This window comes from Mirounga angustirostris, unplaced genomic scaffold (assembly GCF_029215605.1).
Source record: "Mirounga angustirostris isolate CCGP_5_RB_7025 unplaced genomic scaffold, mMirAng1.0.hap1 SCAF_14, whole genome shotgun sequence".
Classification (NCBI taxonomy): domain Eukaryota; kingdom Metazoa; phylum Chordata; class Mammalia; order Carnivora; family Phocidae; genus Mirounga; species Mirounga angustirostris.
This window is the reverse complement of record NW_026991722.1, coordinates 5108546-5123887: the sequence shown is the minus strand read 5'-3', so window position 1 is coordinate 5123887 and position 15342 is coordinate 5108546.

Genomic DNA, 15342 nt, shown 5'->3' with positions numbered 1-15342 from the left:
GAATAGAAAGAAGGGGTTTACTCTTGAGTATAGGAACATTTGGATCAAACTATAGCAATGAATCAAGTGACTATAAAGTTTGTAATGGTTAGGCTTGACACATAATGAAAGAAGAAGAAAAAGAGAGGAAGGGGAAGAGTGGGAGGGAGGAAGGAGGTGAGTAGTGGCCTAAACTGATTTAACTCAAAGTAGAAACTACTACCAGTATTTCTTAGAAAGGGAAAAACTCTGAGTCCTAAGGAAGAAATCTCTTTCAAGAGGAAAATACTTCAAACTCTTTAGAAATTTCCTAGAGGAAAAGGTCACTTTCAAATTCCAAATGAGACTAAAAAAGTATGCTTCAATAAAAAAAAAAAAAGGCATTTGCTTGAATTATTATCTTCCTATGTTATTCATATTTGTGTGTTCACACCATTGTTAGAAGCAACGATTTCTGAATAAGATATCTGTTTCCAGTAACCTTTTATTTATACCTTCTGTATTCATTAGTTCCTTGCTTTCTGTAATTGAAAATGCGCTCCCAACCATCTGTCAACACGATTCACGCCCTAACCTCGTTGGCAGGCCCTTACTGACTTCGGCACGGGATTTGTACATGGACCAGACACTATCGGAGCCTCAAATGAGAAATATCAGTGGAAGTGTTATAAGGACATCATGATGGGTAGCCATTATTTAAATATAAAAAGTGTTGAGAGTGATGTTTGCAAAGAGCCCCATCATGCAAGAGCATCCCTTGGATGATGAGTGACCTGAGAGAGCAATCAAATGTTGTAATCATTAAAACTGTGTTAAAAGAAAAATAGTGAAACCCTCTGCTCCTAACAGTTGTCTGAGATAAGGAGATAACATTATAATATGTGATGTCTACAAGCGAGGATGTAGATTTATGTATGTGTGTGTGTGTGTGTGCTTATGTTCATATTCCATGCTAGGAGAATAACCACGAGATCCCCAGCAACATGATGTCTAAATATGCTTGAGGCACGGGTCATACCTACTCAAGAATGTACTCGATCTGTTAAGTGGAAAGACGTTATAATCACATCCAACTTCCCCTACTTCTCCTCTCTCTTCTCTATCACCTGACATGCAGGCTTGTTATGAAGGTCAGCCAAAATATGCTGCCACTCAGGACTTCATACAGTGTGGGTACTTACATATATTTCACGTCTGTTAGAAAAGTACACACGTTCTGCAGTCATGGTATTTTTCCATATATGTGATTTCAGGTGATCAAATTTGCGAATTTTATTGTTTCAAACATCTGTGTTCGCACTGAAGGCTTCTCTCCACTGGTTTTCTCATTTTGAAGGTGTGTTAGTATCTCCAACCATGATTTAGGAGTGGTTTATTTTTCCCTTGTTATTCTATAAATTTGAGACTATGTGATTAGAAGAATACAGTATTAAAACTGCTTTATATTTCCAGTGAAGATGGATCCTTTTTCATTATGTAGTGACATATTTTTATGTCCAGTAATCTTTTTGCCTTAAAGCCAATTTTATCACATAGCAATATATCTACACCAGCTTTCTTGCTTAGCATTTTCTTAGCATGCCTTGTTTCACTGCCTTACTTTTAGCCTTTCTCTATCCTTGTGTTTTAGAGAGATCACTCATAAATAATTCACAGTAAGTTTTCTAAAGCCAGTATATGCCATTTGTTTTGTGGATCTTGTCTCTCTCTTTCCTTGCCTTCTTTTACATCTTTTAAAAAAATTATTATATTTGTGCTTATTCACTCTCTTGTTTAAAAGTTATACATTCTTGTTTCCATTACATAAACTGTAGAATGCTGTTTGACATAAAATTTTAATATTAACCATTATCTGTACCTTCTCCCTAGACAATACAAGAAATTGGAAACACTAATCTCATTTATCTCCTTCTCACTTACATACTACTGGTGCTGTGTATTTTATTTTATTTATTTATTTTTAAAAGATTTCATTTATTTGTTTGTTTGTTTATTCATTCATTTATTTATTTAGAGCCGGAACAGGGGGAGGGGCAGAGGGTGAGGGAAAGACTCTCAAGCAGACTCCCTGGGGAGTGTGGAGCCTCCCGGGGGCTCGATCCCAGGACCTTGAGATCATGACCTGAGCCAAAATGAAGAGTCGAACGTTCAACTAACTGAGCCACCCAGTGCCCCTGCGGTTTGTATTTTAATTCAATATTTGTTAAATACCACAGTGTTATTTCATGTAGTTAAATTAATTTAGACTTACCCATCTATTTGCCACCTTCTTAATTTGGGTTTTTTTTTTTTCACCCAGAGCTATTACCAAATCAAATTTCATCAATCTGACGTAGGCCCTTTCACATTGGCTTCAGAGAAAAGTTCCCATCTTTTTTATTCACCCTCGGACTTTCATGAAAATAATATTAGATATTCTTTTGTTTGTATGTCCCCCATCCTAGCTTCCTTAATTTTTCATTATTTTGTCTTTTCCTTTTCTCCCTGGGAAATTCTTTTTGATTTAGCTTATGTCTCACTAATTCTTTTTTCAGCCATGTCGAATAAGTTTTTTTAAACTCCTCTGTGGAGTTTTCATTAGAGTTTTGCATTCCTTCTTACAGTTTTATTTGAAATTTATTTAATCTGCGTTGTCTCCTTTTAGAATTTTCACTTTACATATATTCAAATTCACATTTAATTTCTCTTAACACACTTTTTGTAAATCTATTTATTTTTGCTGATTTTTTTTCTTTTTTTTTTTTTTTAAAGATTTTATTTATTTATTTGACAGAGAGAGACACAGCGAGAGAGAGAACACAGCAGGGGGAGTGGGAGAGGGAGAAGCAGGCTTTCCGCTGAGCAGGGAGCCCGATGCGGGGCTCGATCCCAGGACCCTGGGATCATGACCTGAGCCAAAGGCAGACGCTTAACGACTGAGCCACACAGTCGCCTATTTTTGCTGATTTTCATTAGAAGATTGCTTATGTGCCTAGTTATTTTTTACTGTGTTAGATGAAATCACAAAAGAAATACTTATAGGAATAACATGAGGTTCATGATGAAAGCACATTGTATTTTGAGTTTGCTATTATTGATTCCCTAGGAATATTATTTCAGTACAATCCTAAACCATGTTCAAGTTTGAGGTTTTCCAAGGCTTTCCAAGGCACATAAAACAATGCTCAAGAATCTGTAAAAAGGGGGTCGTTCAATTCCAGTCTGCCCTTACCCAAAGTGTGTGCCTCAGGGTGTCAGGTGGAAGTGGGAATGCTACTTATCAGCTTTTCCTCTTGGGTAGGACCCGAGATTTCATGCACCACCTTCAGCCTACTAAGCCACCCAAACCCTCCACTCACTGGCCAATGACAGTAAAATTGCTTTGAGTTCTCATTTTACCTCTGTGACCCTCAACTTCTTCACATCCTTTGGTGCTTCCTTCCTGTCTTATTAGCTTATAGAAACTTTGAAAAGTTTAATATGTTTCATCTAGAGTTATACCTGTTCTTAGTTATCCCAGTTCACCATTGGTTGAAGCAGATGTTCTTTATATTTCTAACACATGACTCTTTAGGTGAATTTCATGGTTTTTCTCAAATTGAACAAATAATTTCTAAGAGATGCATGATCTTAAAATAAAAATGACAAGGTTCACCTTCAGGTATTCTGATTCAAAAGGTTTATAGTCAAGACTGGATGTTTGCAATTTTAAAAGAAATTTCCAGGTGATTCTGACATGAGCTCCCTGACCCCCGACCCCACCACCAAACTGGTAATTTGAGAACCCCTAATTCAAACTGTACATTCTTCACAAAGGACTACAACACTTGAAATATTATTCACACCCCTCATTTACAGCAGTGGCTCACAGCTACAAGCACAAATAATAGGACCTTCGAGGTAAGTGGATTCACAGTTTGGAAAGCCCCGGGAGGATTACAATGTCCTCCCCATCTGATCTTGCCTTGAATGTAAACATCATTCATATCTGTCTATTGCTGCAGACTGCTCTTTGCAGGTAGAATGTACTTTTAGGAATGAACAAAACAATATAATGCTATTTCCTGTCTGTAAAGACAATTAGCTGCCTTAGCTCTTCAGTATTCTTGGAGTATCATATTTATAATTCGATCCCTTTTTATTTCAAATGATGATATGTTCATATGGAAAGACAGAAAGGAGATCTTTAAAAGTCCTTGTTTTCCCCCAGCCAATCTCATGTCCCACTTGAACACAACTTCACAAAATAAACGGGAAAAGTAGGCAGTTTCTGTGATTTTCTCCTCTTGACAGTTATGAGCTGGGGGCAAGGGACACATTTATCGAACAGTGATTTCACAAAGGAGACACTGAATACCCCAAATCACATTTAACTAAAGCACAAACATTTATAACAGATCTGCAATTATCTGTCAATAGCAGAACTTTATAGCAAAGGAGCCAAAGACAATGGAAGGAAATGATATTGGGAACATCTTGTTCCTGCACTTTTTCCTTACTCACACAACCACTTCAAGAGAAGAGGACTGACTTATTTTGGATGAACCACATCCTGAAAGACCCTAAGTCTCATTTGGGAAAGCAAGCTGAAGAGGGAGAAACAGAGATTATATCCCAAAGAAGCAGTGGACAAATGATGAGCTGAAAATTACATTTCTGTCCCCTCCTAACACTACTTAGCACCTCATATTGCGCTGTGCATGCCATCTTTAACAAAGTGTCCCCGCTCTGAGGGAAGAACTCACCAATGTTCTTTTCAACAGTCAGCACCTTCAAAATAGGACCTTGATTTGGCCAGTCATCATATTCATCCATCCTGTTAAGAACAATATATTACTTATGATAATATTGATAACGGCTCCAAACGTACCTCACTTTGCAGACATACGGCAAGACCAATAGTTTTATACCATTTTCCTTTCAATAAGTCAATGTGATCAGATGCACTTAATGTGACATAATTCTCAAAGTTTTGAAATGTACTCTTTAACTCAGGAAGATGATCTTCAAAAACATCTACAGATATATTTCAAGTTTATGTATCCCTGATACAAGCAAAAAAAAAAAAAAGCAAGTGCACTCAAAGTAGCAGATTAGAAAGATTCTTTTACCAAAACTTCCCTATGGAATTCATTTAAATAACAAGTTCTTTTAGTGTAATTGACATTGGATAGGATGGCAACACAGACATGGCTTTCTGGAAAAAACAGGTTGAGGTGATTGTGAGCTGATTAATAGGATTTGTAGGAAGACCATGGGGATCAGTGGAAACACGCTGATGAAACTGTATGGTCAACCTGCCAATAAATGGTCTTTCAATGTGTTGACTATTAGTCAGGAGAAATTGAGGAGACGCGTACAGTTTAAACATCCTCAAAGGAGTTTAAAAGACTGCTGCCTAACCGATGGTCTGGCTGTTGCTGTCTTCCCTCTGGGTGGGAGGACTTTCTATTTAATCTGGCCATAAGTTCACTACACTGCAGTGACTAGTACTGAGTGGGCAGGATACTCAACTCCTTTCAGGCAACAGTTATAGAGATATACACTTACACTGAGCATGAAAAAGAGGGAAATGCATGGCCGCTATGGGCAGACACTGGAAGAGCCATTAGAACCTTGGCTGGTTTGACTGGAGAATGGCAGCTGGGGTACTTAACACCTTTTAAGAAAGAATGGCAATACCCTGCCATTCTACAGTTCATCTCAAGCCCTAATGCTTAATGTGATGGCATTAGGAGGTGACGCCTTTGGGAAATGATTAGGTTGTGAGGGCAGTGCCTTCATGAATGGGATTTGTGTCCTTCTATAAAAGCAACCCAAGCGAGCTCTCTTGCCCTTTTTGCCATATGAGTTTATGTGGAGAAAATGGCTGTCTATGAACCAGAAAAGACAAAATCAAGAGAATGAGAAAAGAAGCCACAGACTGGGAGAAAGTATTTGCAAAAGACACATCTCATTAAGAACTGTTCCCCAAAATATACAAAGAACTCTTAAAACTCAACAATAAGAAGATAAACAAACTGACTAAAAGCGAACCAAGCATAAACAGACCCCTCTCCAAGGAAGACAGACAGAAGACAAACAGTATATGAAAAGATGCTCCACATCATATGTCATTAGGGAAATGCAAATTAAAAGAACAATGAGATACCACTACACACCTATTAGAATGTTCAAAATCCAGAACACTGACAACACCAAAGCTGGTGAGGATGTGGAGTAACAGAAATTCTTATTCATTGCTGGTGGGGCTGCAAAATGGCATAACCACTCTGGAAGACAGTTTGATGGTTTCTTACAAAACCAAATATACTCTTATCACATGACCCAACGATCATGCTTCCTGGTATTTACCTAAGGAGCTAAAAATTTATATCCACATAAAAACCTGCACATAGATATTTATAGCAACTTTATTCCTAATTGCTAAAATGTAGAAGCAACGAAGATATCCTTCAGTAGCTGAATAGATAAATAAATTATGGTACATACTGACAATGGACCATTATTCAGTGCTAAACACCAATGATCTATTAAGCCATAAGACACATGGAAGAATCTTTTTTTTTTAAATTTTATTTATTTATTTGAGAGAGAGAGCACAAGTAGGGGGAGTGGCAGAGGGAGAGGGAGAAGCAGACTCCCTGCTGAGCAGATGCAGGGCTCAATCCTAGGACCCTGGGATGAGGACCTGAGCTGAAGGCAAGACACTGAGATGACTGAGTGACCCAGGCACCCCTGCGTGGAAGAATCTTTAAATGCATATTCCTACATGATAGAAGCCACTTTGAAAAGGCTACCTGACATATCATTTCAACTATATGACATATTGGAAAAGGCAGAACTATGGAATCAGTAAAAAGATCAGTGCTAACCAGGTGTTGGGTATCAGGGAGGGATGAATAGGCAGAGAACAGAGAATTTTTAGGGTGGAAAAAGCACTCTGTGTATTATAAGGATGTTTATGTACATATCATTAAATGTTTTGTCCAAACCCATCAAATATACAGTACCGAAAGCGAACCGTAAGGTAAGCTATGGATTCAGGGTGATGTGTCATTGTAGGTTCACTTGCAGCAAAAGTCCCATCTGGTGAGTGATGTTGGTCATGGGGGATACTGTGCATGTGTGGGGGCAGGAGATATATGGGAACTCTTTATACCTTCCTTTCAATTTTGCTGTGAATCCTGAAACTACTCTAAAAAAAAAAAGGAAGTCTTGAAAAATGCAATCTTTACATAATTTTGTCCCTATTACTCTCTAACATTTTGCATCTAATTTCATATAACCCTACACGAGGGTAAATGTACGGTAAGAAACACTCTGTCATGTTAATTCTAATGTACTAACAGAGTAAAAGTCAATAATTGCTTTTCATGTTAGAACTGTCCCCGAGCTGACAAGTTTAACACTGCTTTTTTCATCTTATTTGCTCAGCAACTGTTGCCTTTTCCAAGTGAATACCACCACAGAATTTGAGCAAACCCAGGAGGGCACGAACTTCTTAATCTAAGGAATAAAATTAACTCTGCTGTATACGGAGTCCTACTTACCTAATTCACTAGGAGAGTTTTATGAATTAAACAAAACATAGGTACAAATGCATTATAAGCCACAGGGTGACAAATAAATGTGCAGCATAGTGTCAGTTTCTTGGTTATGTTTACTATTTCTAGGCTGGTGAATAAAACCTTTCATACCATAAGAAACGATGAGGACATATTCTTGAGTTTCAATCTATCTAGATTTTTAACATGAATCAGGCCCTTAGGGATATCAGCCTGTTGTTGAAAATTACTGGTCATGGATCCATTTGCCCTCATATTCAATAGGGAGAAAAATATTCTAAGCTTGATGAAAAATATGTACCATCAAATGTCTTTGTTATTAAATATTCAATCAAGTGTGGTAAACCTGTCAGGAGTAATGGATGGCAAACATACCAATTCAATGCAGGCTGTAGGAGGAGGCCCTGAATTTGGCACCTTGGCAGAATGAAACCCAATGCTGCAAGAGAACATGCATTGTGCCATTCATGATGTTAATACAGAAACTGATGCTTTACTATACTCTTCACCAGCTACTTTGCTCTTCTTGTGGACAAAGGGAAAGATAGAATCCCTGCTTCAACTGAGGAAAAATAATCAAAAGATATAATTCCTAATATATCTATGGCAGTTGCCCCAGGACAACACAGCGTTTTACTCCTAATGTCAGAGACCCAACACAAGGGTAAATGCGGGGTAAGAAGAGGTGGGTTTACAGCAGAGGATACCAGAATTTGGTGTGTCTCAGTGGGGGTGGCCAGATTTGGCAAATAGAAGCATGTGACATCTAATTAATTAGAATTTCAGGTTAATTTTTAGTTGAAGCATGTCCAAATATTTCGAGGATAGCCCACCCAATGTTTGGGTCATAGTTCCACCGAAAAAAATATTCATGTATAATTCTGAAATTTAGAGTTAACCGGGTTTCCTTTATTTTATCTGAGAACCCTAAACTCAGTGAACTCAAAGTATTAATGTGGCAGCTCTGAGAAGAAACATATGGTCCTTTGAGGAAGGTTTGGAACACTGGATCAAAATGATCACAGGACAACTGAAGCAAAACCATGTATAAAATTAATGATACATTGACACATATGAACAGAGAATATAATCTAGTTTTAGGAGAGCACATTGCAGTTAAACTTTTAAAGTTTATATTCTGTGGTCCACCACTTAACCACTCCCTAGATGAATCATACAGATCAATTACATAAACCTTCTTAGTCTGTTATATCTTTAATGTGGAAAAATAATCATAATAATAATAGCAGCAACATTTAGCCTTTGTTGTTACCATAACATTATCCAAAGAAAATTGGTATGATTAAATGACTGTTACACTTCTTTTGTTTTCATTTTAGTGAGGGTTGGAATGCCCTAGTGATTCCAAAATATATTTCTCTATTGTTAAATTTTATTTAGATATATATCATTGGACTATTTCTCTGCTATAAAAGCTTTAGTCCCTTTGGAAATGGAAGCAGTACATGATAACTCTTGAAGTTGTCTACATCTTAGAGGAGGTGAAGCCCAGAAGGGGCTTCAGTCTCTACTGGAAGATGTCATAATTGTACTGAAGCCTTAGGCAAAAGGGGGGAGCAGGTGGACAGGTGAGATGTGAGAAAGACAAGCTTGGATTCTCTTTCAATTTCTACCAGGTCCAATCTTTCTGTGACTATTGAGCTGTGTTTATAGACAGCAAAGTGACTTCTTAGCACAATTTTATTCCGTAGGAGATCTAAAATAACCCATTTGCAGCCAGAAACATATCAAGAAGTCGACTTCTGTCTGGCCCAGGCAAGGGTCTTGAGTTCTGAAACCATGTTAGAGGAGTGATCCTGTCACATAATGTCAGGATGTCAATTCTGAAGCAGTCTAAGATTTCATTCAGTTTTACCAGAACTTTATGTGATCCTGGGGCCAGGCGTCTAGCAGAGTTTTCAGGATTTGTTATAGATGAGCCTAAGCAGCTCTCATAAACAAGAGAATTGAGGAGAAGATGAAATTTTACAAAATGAAGGTATGGGCTATAACCTTCAATGTTCTTTCTGAGATGTAAATACAATACCATGATTCCTTTTTTTCAACACTTTCAAGTTTCCGGAGTGTGTGTGTGTGTGTGTGTGTGTGTGTGTTAATGGAATTCTTGAAGGTAGAGGTTCCAAGTACTTATCGGAGTTACATCTGAAAGTTACATTCCTGCAACATCAAAGGATCCCACTCAGACTGCCAAAGTAGCCAGAACTAGGGAAAAAGAAAAGCTGAGCATGTTAATTTTGTTTTCCTAAAGCCTGAAGAACCTAGCATAAGAACCTAAGATGGTGTTTTATAGCTAAGACAAAGAGTATAATTTTTACATCTTAATCTTTAAGATGTCTCAGTTTTTAAAATGTTTTCTAACCATTATTCATCTACATATGAATTAGGTGAAAACATATTGAAATATGTAAATTCTACAAACAGGTTTGCTTGTTTTGAGTGTTTTAGTAAGGATAGCGTTATTGTTAAAGAATGTGGAAATTATGGGATGCCTGGGTGGCTCAGTCATTAAGTGTCTGCCTTCGGCTCAGGTCACGATCCCAGGGTCCTGGGATCAAGCTCCGCATTGGGCTCCCTGCTCGGCGGGAAGCCTGCTTCTCCCTCTCTCACTCCCCCTGCTTGTGTTCCCTCTCTCACTGTGTCTCTCTCTGTCAAATAGATAAATAAAATATTTTTTAAAAAAAAGAATGTGGAAATTAATTGCCACCGATGTAACTGAGGGTAGAAAAAAGCTTAAACAGAAATAGTTATTTTGTCACAAAGACATTCCTTAGTTTTTCACCATTGATTGTCAGTGCTAACATCCTCTGATAGGCACTAACCTAAACTATTAAAAGCATTTTTTGAATTGCAAACATTGATTAAAGAAAAATGAACAGACATTTCACCAAAGAAGATATTCAGATGGCCAACAAGCATATGAGAAAGTTCTCAACATCACTAATCATCTGGAAAACGCAAATCAAAACCAAAGTGAGATATCTCATACCTGTTAGGATGGCCATTATCAGAGAGACAAAAGATAACAAGTGTCAGGGCGTCTGGGTAGCTCAGTTTTTCAAAAAACTTAAACATAGAACTACCATATCTTCTGGCAATCCCGTTTCTGGGTATATATCCAAAGGAAATGAAACAAACAAAACAAAGGAAATGAAATCAAGATTTTTTTTAATTTAAATTCAAGTCAGTTAACATACAGTGCAATATTGGGTTCAGGAGTAGAATTTAGTGATTCATCACTTACATACAACACCCGGTGCTCATCCCAACAAGTGTCCTCTTTAATGCCCATCACCCATTTAGCCTATCCCCCATCCTCTTCCCCTCTAGCAACCTTCAATTTGTTCTCTCTTTTTTTTAAAGATTTTATTTATTTATTTGACAGAGAGAGAGAGGCACAGAGAGAGAGAGGAAACACAAGCAGGGGGAGTGGGAGAGGGAGAAGCAGGCTTCCCGGTGAGCAGGGAGCCCAATGTGGGGCTCCATCCCAGGACCCTGGGACCATGACCTGAGCCGAAGGCAGATGCTTAACGACTGAGCCACCCAGGTGCCCTTCAGTGTGTTCTCTTAACTACAGAGTCTCTTATGGTTTGCCTGAAATCAAGACCTTGACAAACTATCTGTGCTCTCCTATTCATTGCAGCATTATTCACTATAGCCAAGATATGGAAACAGCCTAAATGTCCGTCGATAGATGTCTGGATAAAGAAAATGTATATAATGGAATATTATTCAATTTTAGAAAAAAGAAGGAAAGCCTACCATTGGTAACAATATGGATGAACCTGGAGGACATAATGCCAAGTGATAAGCTAGACACAGAAAGATAAATGATGCATAATCGCACTTGTATGTGGATCTGAAGTAGTTGAATTCATAGGAGCAGAGAGTAGAATGGTGGTGGCCAGGAGCAGGAGGTGGGGGGAATGCGGAGATGTTGTTTAAAGAGTACAACACTTCAGTTATGCAAAATAAATGAATTTTGGAAATCTAAACTCTACCATGGGAACAAGTTAACAATACTGTATTGCACACTTGAAATTTGCTAAGAGGGTAGATTTGAAGTGCTCTCACTGCGGAAAGAAGGAAGGATGGGAGGAAGTGAGGAGGGAAGGGAGGAAGAAAGGAAGGGAGGAAACAGGAGTGTGAGGCGATGGATATGATATGTTAATTAGGTTGACTGTGGTGATGTTGTCAGAATGCATACATAATTCATTCAAAACATGTTATACACGTTAAATATGTACAATTGTTGTCAATTACACCTCCATAAAGCTGAAAAAAAGTAAACGTACTGAGTTTGGAAGCACAATTTGAATTTAAATAAATTCAGTAACATTAAATATCGGGATGAGAGCACTTTGTCATAAATATTACTAAGTGTGAAACTATAATTTGTTAACTTGTTATATATATATCTGTATATACATACATACATACATAATCTGTTGTCATTTTATCTACTCTAATTAGACTGTAGAACCATAGAAGGACACTTCATGTACTCCTGTGTTCACAGTGAGATATTTATGAGTTATTTAATCTTTGTTTTTTTAAAGATTTTATTTATTATTTATTTGACACAGAGAGAGGGAGAGGGAGCACGAGCGCAGGCAGGGGGAAAGGGAGAAGCAGGCTCCCCGCTGAGCAGGGAGCCCAATGTGGGTCTTGATCCCAGGACCCTGGGATCATGACCTGAGCCGAAGGCAGACACTTAACCAACTGAGTCACCCAGGCGCCCTGAGTTATTTAATCTTTGGATAATTATTCCTTTGACTTTTGAAGTAACAGCTTAGGTAAATTTTAGTAACATACAACTTTTCATTTTATTAGCAAACAATTATGAATTCTAATTGGGAGTCCCCCTTTAAATGGCGTCTAAATCCCCCCAATAAATTGTGTGTACAAGATATCTTGAATGAATATTGTATGAGGTAGAAAATATTTAGCAGTATATTCATGGAAAAATACCTGTGGCATACATCCCATTAGTTATTCTTTTATTAAAAAACTGTTCTTCATGTCTTAAAAGCAACTAGCTTGGGGCGCCTGGGTGGCTCAGTCGTTAAGCGTCTGCCTTCGGCTCAGGTCATGATCCTGGAGTCCTGGGATCGAGCCCCGCATCGGGCTCCCTGCTCAGCTGGGAGTCTGCTTCTCCCTCTCCCTCTCCCCCTGCTTGTGTTCCCTCTTTCACTGTGTCTCTCTCTGTCAAATAAATAAATAAAATTTTTTAAAAAAAGCAACTAGCTAACAAAAGACAAATATTCTTTACTAAGGAGTATGATTTTTAAATCTTAAATAAAGGATGAATTTTAAATAAAGTATGATTTTTTAAAAATCTTAAATAAAGATTTCCTATCCCATGGGGGGGTGGGTATGGAAATTGAAGGATTTTGTCCCTTTGCAGAAGAAATAGGACAGCTAGCAATTTTTTTCTGAAATCACACCTTTCATTTAAAGCATCAAGTTCAGAGATATTTGAGCTTTCTGAAAATTTGCAGCAAGGCTGGAAAGTGGGTACTTTTATTTAACAATTCCTGCTGAATTTCTGTTCCATTTTTTAAGTAGTGTGGTATTGTCTTTTTTCCTCTTTTCCATCCCATTCTGACCCATTTATTACTAGATTATTTCTGAGAAATTCAATCCCCCCCACCTTTTTTATCAGCTTATCACAGCCTTGGTTAGTAGGATTAAATAAAAACTGCTTCTTTTTTATTTTTTCTTATTCCCCCAGCAAAGGGCTCTGCTTTAGTAGATTACATGGCAACTGACAACTCATGTCATTGGGAAGGATTTAACTATATCATGGTAGTATTTTGCAATAAACTTTACAGCAAAAACTGCATTCAGAAGTATAGTACAGTAACCTTTGACTGCTTTTTTTTTCACCGTTTTTCAAGAGTTTTGTTGTTGTTTTTATTTTGAGAAAGCTATTTATGTGATATATGCCACATTTCAGTGAAGTCAGCTATCGGTTTTCTGTTTAGCTAGGATTTTGCATGCCCAGTCTCACTCCTTTGAGGATATGGCACCTGAAAATAGGACATAAGAGAGTAGAATTAACTTTGACTCATGATGGCAATGTTGGTTCAGATGCCTGGGCTGAGGCTGTAATTCAGACATGAAGGTTTATACAAATATACATCAAACTCAGAATTAACTGGGGTTTTTCAGCACCCTACACAGTGTCACACAATAGAGAATATCTATGAATGATGAATGGATAATTTAACAAATATTACAAAATATTAATATCTTTAAGTTTCACGTGGAAAATTGAGGGTGTCATGTTATTAATGCATTCACTGAATGAACTTGCGTTGAATTCCAACTTTATACGAGGCTCTGGGTGCTCAGACAAATCATTGTCCTTGGCAGCAAGAAGTTTATATTATCTTAAGCAACATACCTTGCTTCAGAAACTGTGGTTATCTGGGAATTGTGGCCCCCTGACTCACTTTTTTCCCCCGTAGTAACTTCCAATTTATCTATTTTAGTGTGAGTTAGCAAAACTGCTAATAAATGAGATTAAACGATTTTACTGTGAGTGGCTTGGAATTGCCAATTTTTCTTCTACTTTCTACTCTAGGCTTTGCTAATTGGGGATTACTAATGTAAAGATCAGAGGATGTATTTGACTCAGTTAGAATGAAATTAGAAGTTTTGAGTAGGAACAGCCATTCTTCCCTGCTATGGGCCCACTAGCTAATTTTATCAAGAGGGAAAAAGGGAAGAGTGAATTAGCCATTAGGTGGAGACATGAGGGTGTGTGCTTGGCACTCCCAGTAGGAACCCATCATTAATGCCATAAAGCATCATAATTCATGTAACTTTCTCTTATCCCCAGATTATACTTAGAATGTGTACTTATCACAAGATTAAAATTGTCATCATTATTTTTCCAATAAAAAACGAGTTAAAACCTGGAAAGAATAGCTATTTAAAATAGAAAATATATGGGATGCCTGGGTGGCTCAGTCAGTTAAGCATCTGCCTTCGGCTCAGGTCATGATCCCAGGGTCCCGGGATCGAGTCCCACATCGGGCTTCTTGCTCAGCAAGGAGCCTTGCTTCTCCCTCTGCCTGCCTCTGTCTCTCTATCTCTCTCTCTGTCTGATAAATAAATAAAATCTTAAAAAAAATAAATAAAATAAAATAGAAAATATACTAGTAATGCAACTTCAACAAAAATTGGAAACAATGGTTATGTTTATTTACATAGCTATTTAGGTTATGTTTTAATAGGTGGTAAATATGCCATAATTATGCTTCCATCATTTTATTCACAATAATGTAACCTTAATTCTGAACCTCATAAATGTATAGTTTAATGAAGTGTGAAATATATTTCTTATCTTTTAGATGGTTACAAAAAGAAGAAATGGGCATATAAAATATAAAAATATTTAAAGGTCAAAAATAGGAAGACATAAATTTTAATATAATAATTTAATTTATCTTCCTCAACTAACTAGGTCTAAATTTATTTCCACTGTGAGACACAAATCTTAGGAGTAAATATTTTAAGCTCTTACTTGGGTGACTTATTGCCATATTGTTCAGTTATAGCTTAAGTGGGACTGTGGATGGAATATGCAGTGAAGAGCTACTGGATAGGTGATAAATTTGGTTAAAAGTTTGGGGCATATGGATAAAGCTATTAAAAAAAGTAAAAGTACACTTTAGTTTTAAGAAGAAGGATTTTGTCTATGTCACTCATGTATCTTAATTTTTTTCATTTATTCTAATCAATATAGAACACAAAATTCTCATTCTAAAGTTTGTCAACTCTATTCTTA